The sequence below is a fragment of the Myotis nattereri genome, assembly GCF_964212035.1.
Source record: "Myotis nattereri genome assembly, chromosome: 7".
In the NCBI taxonomy this organism is placed as follows: Eukaryota; Metazoa; Chordata; class Mammalia; order Chiroptera; family Vespertilionidae; genus Myotis; species Myotis nattereri.
Genome location: NC_138082.1, coordinates 65735495 through 65759518, shown reverse-complemented (window position 1 = coordinate 65759518; position 24024 = coordinate 65735495).

Genomic DNA, 24024 nt, shown 5'->3' with positions numbered 1-24024 from the left:
GTTTGTCTCCAAACAAATGCTTTACCTGGACATTAGCAGAACCTCCACTGACTGCTGTTCCTTTGCTCCTGGAAATTCTGAACGCTTCACCATGTCCTCTGTTCATTTGCTCCCAAAGGTGCTCCCCCCACATCTTCTTTATCCCCAACTCCCATCTGCTATTAGCTTTGCCTGAAATGCAGCCCTCCTTAATTTCTCTGTGCTTCCCCATCCTATTGTTCTAGTGGCTTTTTCTCAGTCTGATGCTCAAGTAAGTAGAGTCTCGTGCCTAAGTTACTAGGCAGAAAGCAACATACTGTGTTCAAATCCTCTAAGAAGCTGAATGTAGCTGGTGCATGACCATGCAGAGGTTTACATAGGATGAATTAGAAAAATAAGACTTAGTTATACTGTTACAGTTCAGCAGTGAAAATTTTGAATTTTTATCCCAAGCACAACAATGACATTGTAAAGTGGGAGGCATAAACAATATATGTTTAACATTCATGAAGGGAAGAGATCCTTACGAGTTGTGCTAGAGATCTGGGGAGAGGGAGAGAGAGAGAGGGAGAGAGAGAGAGAGAGAGAGAGAGAGAGAGAGAGAGAGAGAGAGAGAGAGAGAGAGAGAGCATCTTTAAGTGTAGATAAAATATGCATTGTCAAAAATGATGCAGGGGCAACAATGATGTAAAAGTTAACTCTGGATGATGCTAAATTGGTATTTCTGGCTGGAAAGATGTATTTGGAGAGCATAGTAATGGATAGGGGTGGAAAACAAGAGTGGAGCCATACTATAAAAGGCCTCAAGCTTAAATGGATGAATTTGTATTTTATCCTTTAGAACCAGCCCTCTCCTGTGCCTTTTACTTATTTGTCTCCCAGAATCAGCTTTGGGTCCTATTTTCTCTCCTTCTCCATCTGCCTCATGGTGAAAGGGTGCCTGCATCTGTTCTAAGTCTCTTGTCAATTTCTCCATGAGGCAGATGGTCTATTTCTGTTTCCAGACTTTGCCAGATTCCCCCTGAGTTTTTCGTCCTCTATCCCTGAGAATTTATTGCCAGTGTAGCAACAGATACCATGTGGCAGATGAGTTCTGAGAATAAGTTTTATTAGATGAATTCACCAAGGAGCCATTCCAACATATTATCTAATGTCCTTTACATCTTCTGATCACAAGAAGCCATGGCTAAGAGGAAGGTCAACAAAATTTAGATTGGGATTAGGTCAAACTGTTTTTATTGGTTCTCCTTGGAGTTTTTTTATTATTATTATTATTACTTTGTTTTTCTCCCCTGCAATGATTTCATTATTAGATTCGTCCTTTTGGATGGACCAAGAGACAAAGAAAGTTAAGATATTAGATGTGTCCCATCTTTTAAACTGGAGCCCATTACCCAGTTCCATATTCCTATAGAGATCTCAATTATATATCATTAACATCAGCTCCCAAATGTTCTAGTCTTCCCTTTCAACCATTACCAAAGCAGTATAGGAGTATTTCTTCTTCCATACAGGTCAGCCAGAGCCAGAATATCCTCTTGTCTACTTGCATTTATTAACTTTAAATAGATTTCTTCTATGTCAACATGACAGATTGTGCTTTAGCCAGTTTGGCTCAGTGGATAGAACATCGGCTGTGGACTGAAAGGTCCCGAGTTCAATTCCAGTCAAGGGCACAGGTCTGGGTTTTGGGCTCCATCCCCAGTAGGGGGTGTGCAGGAGGCAGCCAATCATTGATTCTCTCTTATCATTGATGTTTCTCTCTCTCTCTCTCTCTCTCTCTCTCTCTCTCTCTCTCTCTCTCTCTCCTTCTCCCTTCCTATCTGAAATCAATAAAATTATATTTTAAAAAACATATGGCAGATAGTGTCTTGCTTAGAGTATCCTATGTTCATCTTATTAACCAGTCATGACATTTTCTTGAGATTCACAGCAACAGACTGATTCTGGGTCTCTAACCAACCATCATAAACTGCATACCAATAATCATTAGCCAAGGGGAACCAACCAATACTGGGCTAAATTAGAATAAGTTCATTTTTCACTTGAAAAGTTAAAATCCCTAAATGCTTCCCCTAGAGATGGTAAACCCATTAAAGTTCTATATGCAAAAGAGTTGTTGATATATTTAGCACCCAAGATTAGATAGGCAATAATATGGCTTGACCAATAAGCATAATATCCACCACTCTCTCACTTTGCATTTTAAAATCTACAATTACTGAAAAATAATATGCGTTCAAACCTGGTCTGAAAGACAATGAGCTCTCATGATGTGACAGGATAGATTTCCCTCCAGCAGAAATGGGTTTCAAGAATTGTAGCTCAGTTAAACAATTTCCTGCTAATTTTTCCAGACTACCTCAAACATTTGTCTTTCCTTCATTAATGGGTTCAGTTGGAAGATCGAACTAAGGCTGGGGTGTGGGGAGCGGGCAGAAAGCAATGGGAGGAGAGGAGTATTATAGTTAGAAATTAAATCTGTGCTCATTTACAATAGAGAATATCATCTTTGGGAAAAGATGAAAACTTTTTTCTTTTAAAGCCTACAATGGTCCTCTTTTCAGAGTTCAATAAGATACCCACTAGGTCCTAAAGTTTTTGAGAACTTTGCCTCAAACACACCAGTAAAGAACTAAATATTCACCTCAAACATTATAATACTATTCTAAGACCTAAAAAAAGTATTTTTTATTTGAGGATAATATTTTTAAAGCAGATCAAAAGATTGGCCTAGAGCCCTAGCAGCTCACCCTTATAATATTCACCTCTCAGAACAGATCTTCATCTCATTTTGCATTCATTATTAGAATCTCAACTTTCTCGTTTAAAGTTTCTGGTGGAATATGTGCTGACTTAAAAGGGACAAAAATAAAATATTAAAACAGTGACATAGTCCTTCCTTTTCAATTTTCATACTTGCTGAAGAAGGGATCAGGCTGAGAATCCACAAGAGTGTGTTATGTGCTCACATACATATACATCCTTAACACTCATCATCTATGAAGGGTTATTTAACATTTTATAGAGCTCAATAGTTAATCTATATTCAGTATCTGGATTCTACTGAGGAGGAAATCAAAGACAGAAATTAAAGGACAAAAGTGGGAAGACATAAATGCAAAAAGGTGAATTAAACACTAGTTTAAGATATACAGGCAACTATGTGTTTTGAATGAAAATGGTAGCCACGGTTTGAGTCCTTTAGTTTACCCAAAATTCTTGGTCACCCCAAATCTGGCAGAGTATCTTCCAGAAATATTTATAACTAGTCAATCATCCAGGATAACATTTACCAGTGTGTAGACAAAACCTCTAGAGAGAGGGAAATGAGGCCTTTTCATACCAGAAGTGGAGAAATTTTGGTCTCAACTCTGCCAAACTCCAGTCTCTCTCCCTCTTGAGTGTCATTCCATTCTGACATCAACCAGAATGTTTGAGAAGCAGATTCTGGTTTGATTTTGAAATCTTGTTTGTTTTTATTTTTTTGTGAGAGTGGAAATGAAAAGGGGCACACTGATTTAATACTTTTTTGTCTCCAGAAAAGACAAAATCCACAGTGGACTGAGGCTATCATGAACTACCATAGAAATTTGCTCTCTATTTAATCTTAATGTATCTGAGCCCAGAGTGTATTTTAAATGAGGATGCCTTGGTCTTCTGAACAACTGAAGTCTATGTGTTGTTCTTCACTATGTCTTATGCTCCATTTTACTTTAAATTTTACCCCTACAAAGTAGATCACTGATACCAGAGAACTGAAAGGCAGACTATGACAGCCTACAAAAATCAAAACCAACAAAGAGAAAATGTCCATGCTCTTGTCACAGTACATTTTTAGAACTAAGCAGCTGATTTTATTTTCTAATGGAAAAAAAAAATCTGTGAATAAATTTTAATTGTGCTGTGAGGGGGAAAAAACCATTTGCAATTGAATCCAATTACAATTCATTTGTGATTAAGATTTGATATTTAATATTGATGGATTTATATTGTTTTCTTATTGCTGTCTGTGGAGAATTCAATATGAACAATGTATTGAACATAAAATACATAAATGCCCATTGTTTCTTTACCTGGTAAAATATTGGATTGAATTTATATTATAAATATAAAAGAACCATTTTTAAGAGTATTTTAAATAAAAATATGAATGTGCAGAAATAAAAAGCACCCACCAGAGTTCCTGACTAATGAAACTTCATAAGAGGATGTTATGCAGCATTTAACAGGGAGACTACAAATGAAAGCTTGGGTTGCATTTAGATAATAAACGTCTTCAATTCCAAAACTTCCTCTTGGCCAAACATGTAAAGAAAGATAATTTGGGGGGATTTGTCAGAAATTAGACTTGACAACAGCTATTTGATTGAATAACTAGTCACTTCATTGTCTAACTTTGACCTCTATCATGAACAGGCCAACAGTGCTGTCTCAGTCTCCCTGCATTTTCCCTCCAAGTCTGACCTACCTCAAAGATGTGAGAATCCACCTCCAGCTTTAAAAGCTACACTTAGTTTGTATAAGGGAGAGAAAATAAAGCATAATTGCAAATAATCACAACCACAGTGGGAGGGTAACAGAGGGGTAGTTAAGTAAGCTATCATCTATTTTTATAAGCAAAATCAGAAAGACATGAACATATTCAAAATATGCTCAAAACACATTTTTTAAATGAATAGAAAAATATTGATATTGAATTTCTAAGTAATAAAAGGCTAGATGGCCTGATCACAAATACGTTAAAGGATAGAGAAAGTACTGAGAAAAATACCCCATATTTAATAATTTTATCTACCTTGGGAATTGTAATTTTCTTCTTTATACTTTTAAGGTGCCCCAATATTTATAATGGGCATGTATTATTTTTAAATTCAAGAAAATGTACAGTGTAATTTATGAGAATAAATGTGAATTAATACTTATCCTCTATGCAACAGAAGGTGCCATCAAACCCTAAGAGGGGAAAAACTGGCTTTTAGGTGCTCATTTATTATAACCTCTTTCTCTGCAAAACTAAGACAGTGGAAGCCAAAGGGAGAGAACCAGGCTAATTAAGATTTTGCTCCAACAAAGCTGAAGCCATAGATACTGCATTTCCTCTGTCTAACCCCAGTGTGTTTTCCTGGCCAGGGCTCATTCCATAGTAATTGCTTCACTCCACTCAAATGTCCTTAGCCAATCCCTAGTGCCCATGATTCAGCTCAGAGAAATGGCCTTTTCCAGGTCTTTTCCCAGCAATCTCTGCCACTTAGGTCTTCAAACCAGACTGTCCACTCTTGGGAACACTCTTCCCACAATATTTTGGCATTTAAGATGAATGCATTTTACAAATTTAAAGTTTGCTCAATTCCTAACATAGAACCTGCTTGCACAAAACAAGATAATGGTTTTTCAAGCTTCATAAACAAATATAATTTTTTATTTGATTGTCAGGGTTGGAACAGAGAAATTGTCCTGTGTAGCTGTTTCATAGACCATGGAAGGGAGCTTGGTTCTCACAGGGCTGCAAGTTCTAGGGAGGAAGATAGATTGTGCCTTAAAAACTGGGGACATTTAGGCACAATGGCATAGGCTTGTGTGAACTAAATTAATATTTCAGATTCAAAAGTTGCAGCACTTAATTTCAGTACCAGGAAGGGTCAAAGGCAGAGACTGAATTTAGGGGCAGCATATCCAATAGTCCAGGGCAAGGAGAAATTGAGATTAAACAAACAAAAAAAAATGTCCTAGGGGGAGTAGTGAAGCAGTATTACTGGGTCATAATGTCAGAGAACATCTGCTATACTGGACCTCTTTATAAGGTAGCAAAAGTGAGAAGTCAGGTAAGATCAAAAGGCTGGGAGTATATAGTGTGGCATATATGAGCCATTTAAAAATCCTGAGCAACTTGTATCTTAAAGATACGCATTCTTAAATGTAATATAGGCTTTAAAAATCTACCCAAGTTTTTCATTTAAGGGTTAAAGAAAAATATTAATAATTTAACTTTATTTAGGTTACTTGGTTACCAATTTAGTATGCTACCAAGTAAGCAATACTGTCTCATAGAATGATCCACAAAGCATAAAAAATGTATTTTATGTGATAAATATTAACTCATCAATTTCTATACCTTACTAAGATTATAATACATTGTCATCAGTGAATCTTAACTACCGTATAGGAGGATTAATATCAGATAACACAAATAAAATACTGCCATATTTGTAAATAATTTGTCAACCATCTGAGGTCCCAAAGACAATATTTGTCACAAAACTGAAATAAATGTAATCCTACTTACTCATTATTACTCATTTTTAAAGAACTTACTACATGCATAACTTGATGTTAATGTATAATATAAGATTGCAAAGAAAAAGAGACGTAGTTTTTGATTTTAAGAAACTTGAAATTTAATGAACAAGAAATGAATGTGAAGTATTTTAATAATGATAATAGTAATGGCCAGACTAATCCCTCCAGCTAAAATGACCTCACCACCATCGTTCTTCACTATATGATTAAGTACATCTTCCATCTTCACCCCAGCAAAACACCAGGTAGACCATGCAAAAGGAAACACACAGGAAGTAGATCCAACCCTTGTTGGCTTTGTTGTCATGGCAGAATCACTCCCTGCTCTCTATAAAGTACAAAGGAGCAGCTCCTCTGGCAGTTCTTTTTTTTTTTTTTAAAGAAAAATATATTTTATTGATTTTTAACAGAGAGGAAGGGAGAGAGATAGAGAGTTAGAAACATCGATGAGAGAGAAACATCAATCAGCTGCCTCCTGCACATCTCCCACTGGGGATATGCCCGCAACCCAGGTACATGCCCTTGACCGGAATCGAACCCGGGACCCCTCAGTCCGCAGGCCGACACTCTATCCACTGAGCCAAACCGGTTTCGGCTCTGGCAGTTCTTGATGAGAATAATAAGTATCTGCATTTACAAAGACCTACTATACACTCAATGCTAAGTACTTAATATGCATCGCATTCTGAGTGTTTCCTGAACTCAGGATACAGTTCTGTGACATGACAGGCAGCTGATAAAGAGGCAGGTCAAGCCTTAGTCAGTTTGGCTCAGTGGACAGTGTTGGACTGATGGGTCCCAGGTTCGATTCTGGTCAAGAGCATGTGCCCGGGTTATGGGCTTGATTCCCCATAGGGGGCATGCAGAAGGCAGCCGATCAATGATTCTCTCTCATCATTGATGTTTCTAGCTCTCTCTCTTCCTCTCCCTTCTTCTCTGAAATCAGTTATATATTAAAGGCAGGTCAATATGAGTCTACTATCTAGGTACTGTTACAAAGTGTGTGGGTTAGACATTCAATCACCTGTCCCAAGGCCAGTGAAAGGAGTCCCCCCAGGCTCTGTGAGACTATCACGGAGGGAACACACACCTCATTTAGAGGAACTACATCTACAGAAATATTTTAAAATAGTGAGGTAGTGAGCAGCAAAGTCTGAAAAGTAGAGGGGAAGGATTAAAAAAAAATCCCTCAAATTTAAAACACTTTTAGGGAGAAAGACACATCTTTGTCTGGTTGGGCTCACTTATATCCGACACCCCTTTTATCTTCCATCATTCTTTATATTTTCTCTATGTTTGAATTTTAATTAATTGCTAGTCGCTTCCTTTCCTTTATTCACTCAAGAAATATAGAAGTGTATTGATAATCACATGAAAACAGCTTTCAAATGCTGAAGTCCACTTTACATTCATTTGTGTGTGCTTATGTCCAGGAGCTGGGCGTAATAGAAACTGTGGTTTGACAAAATTGGACAGCTGCCTGTTACCCCAGGGCTGTGCAGGCGGCAGAGTGGCTACAGATTCAGTTTAGATTTAGAACTACCTGACCTGGAATAATAGAAAGATTGTACAATATTTGTGATTTGATATTCCCTATTACCATGTAGAGTTAAAATTAATCTATGCATATTAATTAAAATCTAAGACCACTTATTTCTCAAAAGATTTGTATCTCAAATGATCCAGTAACTGTGGGATTTATGACTATGTTCTCATTGTGCTGCCCTGGACTATAATAAAGCAGCAATCACAAATGGTGGGTCTTAGGTCTAGGTTGTATCTGGTCCACAGCTGCATTTGGAGTGTGAACAAGTATTTTAAAGATAAGGCAATCTATACAAGAGCACAGATTTCTGACTTTTGTTGGACACTCTAACTGGACAGCAATCACCTGTTGAATAGCACTCACTCCCTCTAGACAGGGAGTGTGATTTCCATTTTGCCAAGACCCCCCCCCTCCCCCGCCAGACTTCACTTTTCATTCACATTATCTACATCTCTGTTTACATTTGAATTTACAATTCTAGGTGCAGCAATGACATGAAATTTATCATTTTTGAAAGTGGTAGACACCTGAAAAATGAAATTATATTGTACCTATAGCATAAATGCAAAGAAGAAATAAAGCACTAACTTGAAAATGAATAGTTATTTAAAAAAAATAAAACCTGGAATATTCTGGGTCTATTTGGCAAAGCATGTGAGTTAACTCCATTGTCCACTGCTGTGAATGGATACATTGTATTTTTATTCATTTGCATGTTGAAATCATAATATCCTGGGCATGTCTGAATTGTGTGCACTATAAAACTGAGGGCCAATTCCCCAAAGCTATTACATTTAGAGGCTGGTATTTGATCTACTAAGTCTCTGTAGCTTCCATCTCCTCTGCATTGATCTGTGCTGAAGAAACTGGAGTATTGTCCTCCAAAGCAAGTTGCAGTTTTCTTTGTTTCCATTAGATGGCACAGAAGATTCTTTAGGTGCCAAACACACAGGCGCACTGGAGAGTTCTGTGCATGATCAGCTATGCGTATACACAGTGGCAACTGCAGTTCCACCACACCTTTGCAGCAGGAATCTAATTTAAAGAATTTTCAGGGAAGAGTTATTGTATAGCTCATGAACCATTTCTTCCTAAATACACTAATAAGGTGTGAGACCATTTCCTTTAGAATTGAGGTCTGCTGTTCCCTGGTTTATAGCCCTATTCCTTATCAAATTTGAGAAAAATAAATAGTTATATCCAATAATGCAAAAGATAGGGGGGAGATAAAAGACACTTTTACACAACAGGAAGTCAGGGTCATAGCTGAAGACCACAAGACATTAACCAAAATTTCTAAAAGTTTGCAGTTGTATTTAGTTCATTACCCAAGTTTCCCGTCAGTTCATTTATAGTCATATTTATCCAACTGCTCTTTGAGTCTTTCCACTCCTACTAGCACTGTTTTTTTTTCTTTTTATAACTTAGGATAGAAAATAGTCTTGAATACTTTTGTTAAACTTGAACTTAGTCATATCTAAGTTTTATTCCAAGTGCCAATCATTCTGATCATTATCCATCCTCATTTGTGATGTTCTGTGTTTCTTGGGGTACTGGCGAATTTTGGCACTGCTTTTGTATTCTGGGGTAGAGTATCTCACATTAATTTCCTTGGAAATTAAAGGAATTCAACTGAGTCCTGGACTTGATTTTGATCCATATGTGCAGAAAGAATCAGAGCCTGAACCATTCAGATGTCTGTTGACCTGGCTTGGAGATCCTTAACTCATCACTTCACATGCATTGACTTAGCGACATCCTGCAAGGCTTCATGCACAAGGCAAAATGAAAGCCCAATATTTCACAAGAAAAAGAAAAGGAAATAAAAGAAAAGGAAAGGAAAGAAAAGAATTTCTACCATATAACAGAGCTCAGCTTTCTTGAACCAAAATCTGTTGAGCATTTAGTAAAAGTACATAATATTTGCAAATTGTTCTTGTTTTCTAATACCCCCTTATTAGCTCACTCTCTTCTTCATTTCCACTCTCCTTTTTTATACCACAGACTACACATTGATGTTTCAAAGTCAAATCCATCTAGGAAAATCATAGTTTCAGCTTATCTTCAAGCAATGGTGATTGTGCTAAAAACTGGACTGCTACAAACATCTCCATGGAGAATGGAGCACAGGAGATGATAGGGAAATAATGGCAGAAGGTTACATTTAGTTCTCAGTCCTTTCCATCCTCCTTGACAGCTTGTCAGTGATGAAGATTGTGAAGTTATTATGTATATAATATGCAGCCCCGTTTCAATAGAAATGAAATGGCTCTAAGATGAAGTAAGGATTTAGGACAAAATCTGCACACCTTGGAAAAAGAGTACAGGGAACAATGAGTCATTGTTTCAGAGGACATCTTGAATATAGAACAATTAGAGGAGGATTGCAAGCTTAGCTAAGGTGGCTCACTTAAAATTGGAAAAAAGAGAGTGAACACTATGGGGCCTTTATTAGAGTAAGCCTGTGGCTATTAGGACACTTATAGGATGATGCTAGTGTCAGATTTCATTTGGCATTAGCATAGCTGACCAATTTGAAAGAACTAAATTAAACATTAAAAAATACAACTAGGATTAGGAGAATATTATGACATTCTTCCTGTGTGCTGAACAGTGCATCAGACCTAAGTTCAGTTCTTTCTCTTACTACTACTGAGTTAAAATTCACCTCACTAATGCTACTTTTTATTGATTCTGGTTTTGGTCACATATATAGCTGTAGGAACAGGTACATGGCATGGTGGGATTTTGCTCTTTAGGAGGCAATCAGCGTCCTAAGGTTGATCTGGGGGAGGGGAGGTCAGACACACACACACACACACACACACACACACACACACACACCTTTGAATCCTGAATCCTAAAGTTTCTGAGAATCCATTTCTCTTGCATAGCATGAATAATCTGGGTTCATCTTTCAAAAATTCTTTGACCTTTTATTTTTTTTATTTTATAATTAGTTAATCATTGTGATTACATACTTTTAACCACACATAGGTATTCAAAGCTGACTGAAACATATTCACTTCTAAATAATAAAAGCTGAGAACTTGTTGACATGACAATAGCACTAATATCCATCCAAAGGAACATGACATTTCAAAAATTAAAAACACTGACTTTCAAAGAAGCAAACAGACAGTAATACCAACACAATAAAATAAGACAAGTTAGAAATTAAATGATTATTTGGTTTTTGGGAGCAAGTACTCTAATTTTCACTTTTAGTAATTTTGTTATTACTGTTTATTCAAATCTGAGAAGAAAGCATTTTTTAGTTGGGTCAACAAAATCAGATACTCTACATCTTCCACTCTGAATCCTTTTGTAGATTCTGCTCTTTTCTCAATTGTGAGTAGAGAAAATAATTGTGAAGGGAGAAACTTGAGAGAAAAGCTAGCCTTTCTCTTGAATGGTGAAAGTATTTTGGATGTTAACGTCACTATTACTAACCCAGTTTGAGTTTGATTTGTGTTACAGATTGTCTTATGCAATACTAGATACAAGTTTGGCCTGAAAGTGATGGCACCATCATTTACTTCTGATCTCACTTTTGAGCCTGGTGGAGAGATGGAAAGGAGATAGACAAAAGCTGACATTCTTGGGGGAAATTCTTAGCCTGTACAAGGGCTGAAAACCTGACTCTGGAGTTAATGAAAATAGCACAGTTTTCCTCTTATGATTTAAGAAAATCTCTGTTTTCTGAGAAACACCTGTGTCATTTGAGGTATAAATGGGTGTTCTGGAAGAAAGAGAAAGACCCCAGTAGCTCAGAAATCTCTGGTTACACATTTTCCCTCTGAGATTCACAATGTACATTAACATAGGAACTATCTGAGAAAAGCTGCTCCAAAACCCTGGGTAAGAGAATGTTTCCAGATGTAACTGGCCAATATTAATACCTAACATGATATCTGAGCACACTGGATTGAGGGGGAAGTGAATATATTAAAATACATTTAAATTAATAGTATAAAGAATGATTTTCAATCCCCAAATGTAAATAGATTGTAATGAAAAGTCTACATTCACCCACCAGTTCTGATCTTCCATTAGGTAATACCTAGGAGAGTGTATAGCAATCACCACAAAATAGGAACAAATGGTTTTTGTTGGAAAAAAAAGCCACAGGTCAATTTGCTGTCCTAGGCTAAAGGATAAAAAACATTTTGTTATAAAAATTGAAATTTGTCTGCAACTTCTGAAGGAGTCCCTTTCCCATACTTCCATACTTCTTTCTATGGGTTTCTATTATCATATCGTTATTAAACCTGCTTGATAGGAAGAAAGCTTTAACTACCATTAAATCTTAGTACAAAGAAGTCTATATTTACACATCAATCCTTTTACCAATGATTGTAAAATAAAACATTCTATTCATATTAAAGAAATTTTAGGCAGCCATTAAAACTTAGAGAAGGGCCTTGAAGTAGAAAATTATGACAATATATGGATCTACTACCAATCTTGTTTATTTTTATTTATATTTTCCTCTTAATATAAAGTTAAGCCACATCTTAGTCCTTATAGTTTATAATCTAAAATAAATGGATTTATCCTATTATTAACAATTCTTAGTGTGGCCTGTGTAGAGTTCATATGTGTAAATGCATATACTCTCAGGAAGTAATATTGACAATAAATGAATAGGGTTTTGTCATAAATAGCTTTTACCTAGTAAGAAAACTTGCCCAGACAAGCTTTGGCAGTTCTGTTCAAATATGTGCATGAGTGACACAGATTTCTCAATTCACCTCCCTGGATGACTTCAGGGCAAATTGTCAGGTGGATGTGCAACAAGAGACCCAGATATTTTTTGTTTTTCTTTCCAGCTGGCAACAGTATACTTGAGATTTTCCATTCACTGATTTTGAAAAACCAGCTCCAGAATGGGAGAGGACGAAATATATCATCTGCAGGACAAAAGCAGGGACAGAGGATGAACTGAATGCCCTGAACATTAAAAGACCATATATAGGAGCACAGCCCCCCCAAGTGAGAAGTCTTCCCAACAGTTTATTCCCTGTAATGATTCACTTTCATCTCTCGTCGACTTTCTCAGAATAGTCACCTGAGAATCAATCACCATGAAAGAAAAAGGTATGTTACTAAGAAACAAAAAGAAAAAAATCATAATTACAGGAAGAAGAACACAGGTACTAAAAATATGAGGCAAAGAAACATGGGAGACACTCATGAGTCCACAACACTATTTATGCTGGGAGAGCTACACTTGGGAAATTACAAGTTGGACTCAGACCTGGGAGAAGCAAGCTGGTGAAGGCTAAATGTAGGTATGAGTTTTGTCTTTTCCACACTTGTCTTTCCCTTCACCTTCTGCAATTTAGGGATGTTTTAATTGCAAGAAACAGAAAACCCAACCAAGACAAGCTCTATTCTTTCAAATAAGGAAAAAATGGAAATTTACTGGCTCATAGACTTCAGTGCCAAACTGTGCTCAGGAGCCTATTGTGTAATTGTGTGGTCTCCCCTCCACACCCTTGATGTTATGGCTCTAATCTCAAGTAAGTCCTCACTTTCTGCTCCCAAGATGCCTACCAGCAACAACTGGGGCAGAGTTCTCCCTTGTTTATATCTGTTGAGGAAGGGAGCAGTCTATTTCCCAGCCTTCTCAGCAAAATTCCCTGGAGTTCATTCTGATTGGACCAGCTTAGACAAACCAATGTCTTTGGACCAATGCAGTGTAGAGCAAAGAGCTGATTGACTCAGGTCTGAGTTGTTTCCCCATTCCTAAACCATTTCCTGTGGTCATAAGTATGGCATGCTTAGATTACTCTAATACAGTGGTTCTCAAGCTTGGCTGCACATTAGAATCACCTGGGAATCTTTTTAAAATCCTGATTTCTGGGCCTCATCCTCCAGAAATTGTTTCTTTGTTATGGGGTGGGGCCACAACATTAGTAACAAAGAAACAGAATTTCCGGAGGATGAGGCCCAGAAATCAGGATTTTAAAAAGATTCCTAAGTGATTCTAATGTGCAGCCAAGGTTGAGAACCACTGCTCTAATACAATCAGAGTGCAGATTTGAGGTGGTTTAGACCTACCCAAATGACAAAACTAACAGTGAAGGCAAGGTGTGTGCATGAGTATTGGTGGGTATTGCTAAGTAAAATCTAGACTCAGTACCAGGAAGGAGGAGAGATGTCAGTCAACAAACCAGGGATGCCCTTAGTAGCATTTCCTTCCTAGTTGCCTACCCCTTGACACCAGGTGTCTGGCTAGAATCCCATTTATTTATTTTTTTTTAAATATATTTTATTGATTTTTTACAGAGAGGAAGTGAGAGAAACAGAGAGCCAGAAACATCGATGAGAGAGAAACATCGATCAGCTGCCTCCTGCACACCTCCCACTGGGGATGTGCCCGCAACCCAGGCACATGCCCCCGACCGGAATCGAACCTGGGACCCCTCAGTCCACAAGCCAACGCTCTATCCACTGAGCCAAACCGGTTTCGGCTAGAATCCCATTTAATGAGAACTTCAATTTAGTTAGTCCCTTGATTTTTTTTTTTTGACATTTTTATTTTTTTTTTTTTATTTTTTAGTCCCTTGATTTACATGAACTCGCTTAATTCAGAATTAGCTCAGAACTCACTTGACTCACTTGAAGGCCTATCTGAAGCAACATTTTTGAGTGGAAGAACTTCGTTAGAAATTTATTTGCTTCTATATGCATATGGATATATACAACACTTACACTTGATGTGCTTATTAAAAACATAGTACAAAATATCTAAAAATAGATAAATTATAACGTTGGCTAAAATCTAGACGTGTTTGTTTTTATCATTTCCTTACATTAGCACAATCTCAGCAGCTTAAAACAACACCCATGTTTAGGCCATTGTCTCTGAAGGTGAGCATTCGAGCACAGCACAGCTGCACGCTGTTTAAGATCCATGTGCATGAAGTCAAGCTTCAGCCAGAGTTTTCATTTGGAACTCAGGATCCTTTTTGTACCTCATCAGTTGTTTAAAGAATTCAATTCTGCCCTAGCTCGATCAGTGGATAGTGCATTGGCCTGTGTACTGCAGGGTCCCAGGTTTTGGTTCTGGTTAAGGTCACATGCCTGGGGTGCAGGCTCAGTAGGGGACATACAGGAGGCAACCCATCAATGATTCTCTCTCATCACTGATGTTTCTTTCTCTCTCTCCCTCTCCCTTCCTCTCTGAAATCAATACACATATATTTTTTAAAAAAGAAAAAGAATTCAGTTCCTTGTGGATATAGGACTGAGGTTCCCATTTCCTTGCTATGTGGCCCTCTTCCTCTTGAAGCTTTCAGAGGTACATTAAATCCATCTTGTGCTTTGAGTCTCTGTGATTTTCTCTTCTGCTCTTGGGGCTTATATGACAATGTTGGGTTCGCCTGCATAATCCAGGATAATATCCTATGTTAAAGCAGCTAATTAGTAAACTTCATACATTTGCAAACTTCCTTTGCCATGGAACATGACTAGAGGCACAACACCTGGGGGTGAAGAACAGTGAGACCAAAATTCCACCTCCCACTCTGGATGCTTCACTTCCCACACTGGTGACATCAAATAAAAGGGGAGGAAGCACACAGAGGGAGGAACCCAAGAGTGTGTTCTTCAGCTCTCACATCTTGGTGAATAACCTTCTTATATCTATTGCCATATATACATACATATGTAAATTACAGAAAGATGAAAGATGCTGAGACTTTTTATTTGTTCTGAACGAGGCTTCTAAAACCTCTGTTCTGCAGACTAGGAATCAGTAATAAGGACAACTTTGAAAGAATCCGCCTGCATTTATCTTGTGTGTGTTATTGTGTGTGTGTCAGACAGTACAAAGAAAATTAAGGTTTTTCTTCTTTGCTATACATATAATACTCAGAAGTGAAAGCTTAATTAACTTGTCAGAATCGTGGCATCTCTTTTCTTGAACTGCTGTACGCACCTTCCCCAAAGATTTGAAAAAGAAAGAATAACCCTCTCCAGCACCTTCGCTGGGAGAGCTGCACATCCTCAGCCCTCATGCCCTCAGAGATGGCTTCCTGTCATAATGAGAGGTGTTTCCATGCATCTGCATGAGCACTGGCTTTCACCACTTGTCAAGAAATGTCGACAGTGCAGAACAGCAATTGTTTCATAAGGCAGGGCCCATCAGGCTGCAAAGAGGAAGCAGAGCAGAGCAGCTAATTACCGTGTACCAAATTCATCTTTTTCAGGAAGACACACACACACCAAAAAAAAAATTAAAAGAAGCAAGGTAGTTGACAATTCCAGTGCTGCCTGTAAGTTAATTTCCACTTTCACAAAGTTGAGTTCTTAAGTTTTCTTCTGCCTCAGAAAGTGATGTTCCCAGAATCATCTCAAATATCAGACCAGATCCTCTTGTTGTGTAATCTTTCCCCTGGCCTATTTTATTTAACTTGGAAAATTGCATAAACTCATTCCAGAGGCTAAGATATGGAGCATAAACTTTTCTTTAGCTTATTACAGGTAGTTCTAGGGATCTGAGTTACTTCTATAGTGAAAAAGATTGACAGCCCCTTTTTTAAACTTTGACATTCATTTTCTTTTTTAAAAATGTATCTTTATTGTTGAAAGTATTACAGAAATTTCCTCCCCCCCCCCATGACCCTCTCACCAGGCCTTCACCCCACTATTGTCTGTCCATGGGCTATGCATCTCTCTATATATAAAAGGTTAATATGCAAAGTGTCTCCTCAGGAGTTCGACCAGAAGAACAGGAGTTCGATCGCTCGCTATGACGTTCACTGACCAACAGGGGATGGCGCTGAACATGGCAGGTGACCAGCAGCAGCAGAGGGGCACCGAGGGAGCAAGGGAAGGGGGAGGCGGGGAGACAGGGAACATGATTGGCGCTGATTGCCAGCCAGGCCTAGGGACCCTACCTGTGCAAGAATTTCGTGTACTGGGCCTCTAGTATGCATATAAGTTATTTAGTTAATCTCCCCGCTACCTTCCCTCTGAGATTCCACAGTCTGTTCCATGCTTCTATATGGATCTATTTTGTTCATCAGTTTATTTTGTTCATTAGATTACACATATGAGTGAGAGCATGGGATACCTGTCTTTCTCTGACTGGCTGATTTTGCTTAGCATACTGTGACCCACACCAGAGTTTAGCTTTTCTGGGAACTCCTTCCTGATACAACCCCACACCTTCCTTGTAACTTCTTTATTCTGGAGTCCCATAGATTTGATTTTCCCAATATTATGTGTCTGTGTTGACGAGCTATTTGGTTAAGGTCCTTATGTCATCTGTGTCAGTGGGTTCCATCTTCCTGTCTGAGCCACAATATCTATAAGAACAGAGACCATGCTTCCTATTACTAATGATTGTTATTGGCTTGGTCATACTTCTAGCATCTTTTAAAACGTCTTTCTGATCATGCCAACATCCCTGCCATGTCTGAGTCTGGTCCTAATGCTTGCTCTGCCTCTTCAAACTGGGTTTTTTGCCTTTTAGTTTGTCTTGTAATTTGTTCTGGTAGCCAGACACAATGCACTGGGTAACAGGAGCTGCCGTAAATAGATCTTTAGCAGTGTGGTGGTGAGATGTGGAGGGAGGGGGGCATTCTGTAGTCATATAGGTAGGTCTCAGTCTTGTGGTGACCTTGTACCTGTGTCCTGAGACCTTCACATGTGCTTCTCAGTCCTTCCCCGTCCCTCTACTCCCACCCCAGGTGAAACAAGATGGCTAGTGTGGCTGGAGTTGGGCGTTTTCCTTCTTCCACATGCAGACCTAAAGCAGGCTGGAGTTGGGCATTTCCCTTCCCTGAGGTCAGTTAAGCTCTGATAAAGGTCAGCATGTTTCTCCTGAGCACAGAACTTGTTGAGAAGAACAGAGTACTCTGGAATATGTCAAAATTTCCTTCCCCGTCACACCCCCAGGAAGTACGAGGGGCTTTTTCTCTGATATTTACTGTGAAACCCCAGCAGAGTTCCTGGAGGTAAAAATTCACAAATGTGAATTCAGCTGGAGGACTGAATCCCCCTGGAGCTTCTCACTCAGCTCTGAGCCTCCAGCTGGTCACCAATTACAGTTCAGGTTTTCCTGTCCTGGCATTGGTTCCCATGGGAGTTGTATGCTGGTGGCTTTCTCTTCCAATATCTGTGATTCTCTCTAGTCCCCTGTCTGTATCTCCAACTTGGTGGGACAGCGGTTTGCTCTGTGACCTCACTTTTCTGATGAATCTAAAAGGAGTTGTTGATTTTTCAATTTATTCAGCATTTTACTTGTGAGGATAAAGTGGTGACTTCCAGCTTCATACATGTTGGGTTAAAAACAGGAAGTCCTCAGCTTTTATTTTTTTGTTCTTTTCTTTTATTGAATTTATTGGGGTGAGATTGGTTAATAAAATTATATAGGTTTCAGGTGTATAATTCTATAATACATCATCTGTATATTGTATTGTGTGTTCACCATCCCAAGTCCAGTCCCCTTCCATCACAATTTATCCCCATTTTACCCTCTTCTACCTCCTCCCAGCCCCCTTTCCCTCTGGTAAACATCACAGTTGTTGGTGTCTATGAGTTTTTTTATGGGGATTTTTTGTTTAATCCTTTCACCTTTTTCACCCAGCCCCACAACCCCCTCTTCCTCTGACAGCTGTCAATCTGTTCTCTGCATCTGTGAGTCTGTTTCTATTTTCTTCCATTTATTTTGTTCATTAGATTCCACTTACAAGTGAAATTATATGGTATTTGTCTTTCTCTGACTGGCTTATTCCACTTAGCATAATACTCTTCATATTTAACAAACATTTACTACGTATCAGGCACTTTTCTAAGAGTTTTACAAATATTCGGCCACTTAATCCTTCTACCAATACCATCAGGCAGATATTATTATCCCCATTTTCCAGGTCAGAAAACTGAGTCACAGAAGTCATAGGTCTCGTAAAGATGGAGCTAGGATTGTGATCCATTTTTTAAAACTTTATCTTTATTGTTGAAAGTATTACAGATGTCCCTTTTCCCTCCACATTTTTATAAAAGATAAAATCATCAAGTTATGATTTCTAAGGTTCTGTACAATATTAGCAAAAGAACTGAAGAGAAGCAGTTTCTCATCATGAATTAATATATTCTGAGTGTCTACAGCATTTGAGTTACTCCTCTGCACCCTCTTGTCCTCTTCTTTGTCCAGCTAAACCATCATCCCTGTTTGGCTGGTTTCATCAGTTGCCTTCCAGATTTCAGTAAGTCTGTAGTCTCCCTTAGAAACTGAACTCTCATGTAAAAATGGGTCACTTGCTTGTCTGGCTTTGCACTAGAGGGAATTTATGGTTTGTCAGATTTCTAAGATACCTCTTGCCAAAGAATTAGTTCCTTAGCATAAAGCTTTATCATCATTCAAGATGTAGGCAGATAAAATATGCTTACAGAGGGAAATAAAATTAGTGTCAAAAAAAAACCCTTTCTTTTTCTCCTTAGAAAAGAAAAAAACAAACTGTTCAGAGGCAACTGTCTTAAAAGGGCAAAAAATATTAACTAATTTATAATTTTATTTGGGTTTACATTTCAACTATAAAAAAATAATCTTGGCTAACTTAAGAAGGACCACCCCACTCCACAAGCTCCTTCCCTGATGAATGGGTTGGGCTGTGAAAAGCCATCTGTAAGTTCACAAGTTGATAGGTCTCCAGAGCTACTTACTCTACACTGGGCATAGCATACCCTATGTTGGTAGAATAAAAGTCAGCAAACGTTTTCTTTTGAATACAGCATTTCATTTATCTATGTACATTTTTAAGTGAGGGTCTTTATTATTATGATTGAAAGTGTCAACTAAGTAAGTATTTGCTACCTTAATCTTTTATCTTTGCCATAGCAGTTGCATACAAGCAAATACAAGTCTCACAGGTATCCAGCAGGGTATCCAACAGTTTGCTCTGGGGTCTGTGAGCTGCCCTGGGGGCTTCTAAATTGGCTTATTTGAGCTGAGCTCCTTCTTGTGATCAGTTGCCATTTGGCTCAGAGCTGTCCAGTTTAGAAGACGTCAGTTGGGACGATTTAACTCTGGTCCTCTCTCTTGGTCTTTTGTCCTAGAGCAGGCAGGCTGGCTGTTTCTCATAGTAGATGCAGAAGTTCAGGAGAAAGAACACAATCAACAAAGTCTCTGGAGACTTAAGGACAGAACTGGCACATTACTGATTGTGCAAACTGTATTACCCAGAGCTAGCTACAAGGCCGTTCCCAGAGCAAAGGGGAGAGGAAGCGATTCCATCTTCTGTGGAGAGTGGCTGCAAAGTCACTTTGCAAGAGGTAAAACCAGGAGTGGGAGTGGAATCACGCCACCATTTTTGCAGACTGCCACACCTATCTTGTGAGTAACAAGCATTCAACAATCTTGAAGCAATTCAAACACATTTTCCTCTACCATAGCAAATAAAATAAAAATAATTTAATCCAAATGAATAATTTTTGGTGGCAAAAGAACATAACATAAATATGCCATAGGTCTTGTTTAGTGAAAAATGCTAACACAATTTTCTCTTCTACAAATATATATAATTTTCAAAAGCTCATGAAGTTCAACCAAGTGAGTTTTTTTTGTGTGTAAGAGAAAAATACATGCCAATGCCTTGCTTATTTGTTTCTGAAGCTAATATAGGAACATATTGTCATGTAGGGAAAAGAAACAAAGTTTTTTCTTAGAAGGTATTTAAGTTATAATTTTTTTTCCCTAAGGGAACCTAGTAATATCCAAGCCCATCTTGGTTTTCAGTGAGCCCTGGGACTAAGCACATAGTCATACCTGCTCATAAATTCCTGGGCTACTCTATATAATTGCAGGCTCCCAGAACCCTACTCCTTATATCCTATTGAGAAATTCTATTCCCTATTCTCATTATGAGAAGTGCAGAAAAATCTTAAATGTCTGAGTCCCACATTTATTTCTACACATGTACATAATGAGGTTTGGCTCCCCCCCCCCATTAGTACATGAGGGTAACGGGCTGAAAATATTTTATTCCAGAAATTTTCTGAACCATCTGAATATCTGAGATCAAGATAATTTTGAAAGAGCATATTTTGTTGTTAACAAACATGCTCCCCGAAGAAGAAAACCTTTCCCTGGGGACTAAGAATAGAGTATCTCACTTACATTGTAACTGAGAAAGACATAATCTTTCAAGTCACTGGGGCTCTTTTTTAGTACACGAAAGAGTAACTTATGAAACAAGTGTTGCCTTTTAAATGTCCACATGGTGCCATATGGTCTTATGCAGAACCCTGTCCTTGTAAACAAGAATGAAATGTGATCTATCCACGCTGGGTGTGTTCCTTAAGAATAGTGTTTCTTCCCAGATTCCCAATAAAAAGTCCTTTAGGGAAATGAATGCTAACAAAAAGTACCTTTCTTTAAACTATATTATATAAAAAAAGCTTTCTTATGCATGGAAAGCAAATAGCTATGCCAGTCAGACAAAGACTGATTGAGAAAGAGAATTCATAATGCCCCAGGTGGTCTCCAGCTTCCCAGCTTCCTACTTTTAACTCCTAAGACATATCTGTGTAAGAGAGGACAGTGATAAATCACCCACATTAGTAAGATACCTCTAGGGAGAGTTCTAACTTTTTTTTTCTAAAACTGCAGGAGGAATAAATAACAACTTAAGCAGTGACCAGCGCAATCTAACTGCTTTCTTCCTGTTCCTTCAATAACCATGTCAAATAGCTAAGCATGTGTCCCATACGACAGGGTGGTCTGAAGTAAATCATAAGCACAAGTTAGAAGCTCTTTCAAATGACTGCCTTTGAGACTTTAAGCATTGGCTAACTGCCTCAATTCACAAATCTCTTAGAGGCAATGAGAACTCTCTACCTACTTTAAGCATGAAATAAGTGAAAAAGTGTTTAGAGGTTACTAAAGGTGCAATGAAATGCAAAAGATCACAGTAATCAGATGGGAGGTTGAAAAAAACATTGTATTCGAAGTCAGGTGACCTGGTTTCTAATCCCAGGTCTGTTCCAAACTAGCAGAATATCCTTGGGCAAGTCATTTTAACATTCTGAGCCAGAGTGTCCTCAGTGGGCAACCACATGAGACTGTGGCAAGAACCAAATGAGGTGCTGGGAAACAAGAGTGAATAAGGCCATCTTTGCCAGGGAGGAGCTCCCCCGTCCAGTGGGAGAGACAGAGGTGTGAAGAGATGGAGATGATAAAATGTGATGGATCAAAAAGGACACTTCGCACTCTCTTGGAGAGCTCAGAGTTGGAGTGATTCATGTTGCCTAGGGGAGTTGAGGGAGTTCCACAGAGAAGGTAACATTTTTACCTGAGCTTTAAAGGATGAGTAGGTGTCTCCAAGACAACCAGGAAGGAAGACACAGGAGATGGGGGTGGGAACGGCTGAGCTGTGAAGGACATTTCATATCATGCTACGGAGTTTAGGGACAGGTGACAGAAGAAATGTCTGTTGATTGCATGCGGTTGACATTGTTAATGGATCATCCCAAGTCTGCCTTTCCAGTGGCACATGTGAAGGGTATAAGCAGCATCTTAGGTCCAGCCTGGCTGTCAAGTTCTGGAGTCTTCTCTCTTCTTTCCAATGGATTAGCGGGCTTCCACTTGCAGAGCTTCCATGTGCTAAATAGCAAATGTGCTAAGGCTATGAATGACCTTAAGGTTGTATGTATGTACGTGGGATGAAGGAAAGGCGAGAAGGAGGACAGGCTCTCAAGAGCTCCAATGCAATGCTCAGCCTCTTGACATTCTTATTACTGAATCATCTCCAGTGTGTCTGGTGATAACCGCCCCCCCCAAAAAAAAACCACAAAAACAAACTTACTCTTTTAATTTGATATCTCAGCTGGGGTCCATATCCTTTAGGACTTTGGGGGTCTTTATTATTGCTTATTAGCCACTTTGGCCAAAAAGATTATTTGTATTGATGAACATCCTTGAAAATAGCCACTAAATCATCTGATTAAATGCTGAATATTGACCACTCTGAGATTTCTGCTACTGAACATTAATATGCTCCATCCACTTGCCCAGGCAATCTTGCACTTCCTGTAAGACCTCTGTGACTTGAACTGTTTACTGACAGTCTTTTGGTGGCTCCTTAAATATTGTTCTGGCTTCTAGACTAGACTTTGTTCCAATACCTCAGGTGGGTTATTCCCATAACCTGCTTCACTCCATCAGCTAGGTCTGGTTCCTGGGTCTTCATCTCTTCCTTTTCTAGTTATCCATGCTTTGATATATCAGGGCATAAGATATGACATACACTCCAAAACAAATATAAACTAAAATCTTTCACAATGGGCGAGAAGTCTTACCAACTCAGGAATTCAAAACCCCTAAAAATATTAAATATGTTCCATCAGGAAAATTTATATAAATAATTATTACCATGAATATATTTGCCATTACCTGTGTACCACATCACGTGTTTGTTTGTTTGTTTGTTTGTTTATTTATTTATTTGTGGGAGAGGGAGGAACACATAGTCAATCCATCACATACCAAGGCCTGAGGGCAACACAGAATACCTTTTGAGGGGACTACAACAATCTTGCAAGGTAAATATTTCACAAAGGTGGAAAGGGAGACAGAATCTAATTTGCTCAGGTAAAGCCACCAGTTAGTAAATGAAACAGCCTTAATCCATCCTCCTCTCCTCCATTCATTCTTTGTTTTGTGTATCTAAGGACTTTAATTGGTGGCCCTATGAATCATTATTATAGCACAGAAAAATAAACAGCTCAATGTAAGACATCACTGTTCCTATTACCCATGGAGAATTTCTTTCTGATCTTGTTCTTCCATAGTTCCTGATCTCATGCTACTAGTATGTTTCTTAGGCCACCTTACTTTCTAAACTCTTCCTCATTCCCTCTCCTTTGTTTACATAGTTGGCCTCTCAATCCAATGATACTTTACACGTAGGTTTGTTTCAATAGAAGTGTCATAAAACATGAGAAAAAAAGTGAGAAGTGCCTACAGCATGGGGTATGCTGAGATCATAGGCCACACACACTTTCTCAGTTGTAAATGCATGTGGATTGTGGGAGTTGGGGTAGAGGTACAGGCAAGGAGATGGAAATATAGAATAAACAAACTGCACATGTTTCACAACTATGTTGTGAGTCAGTCCTCAGTTAACTGTGGGTAGGTGGATAATTGAATAACAAAACTGACTATAAGAGAACTGTACAAACGGAAG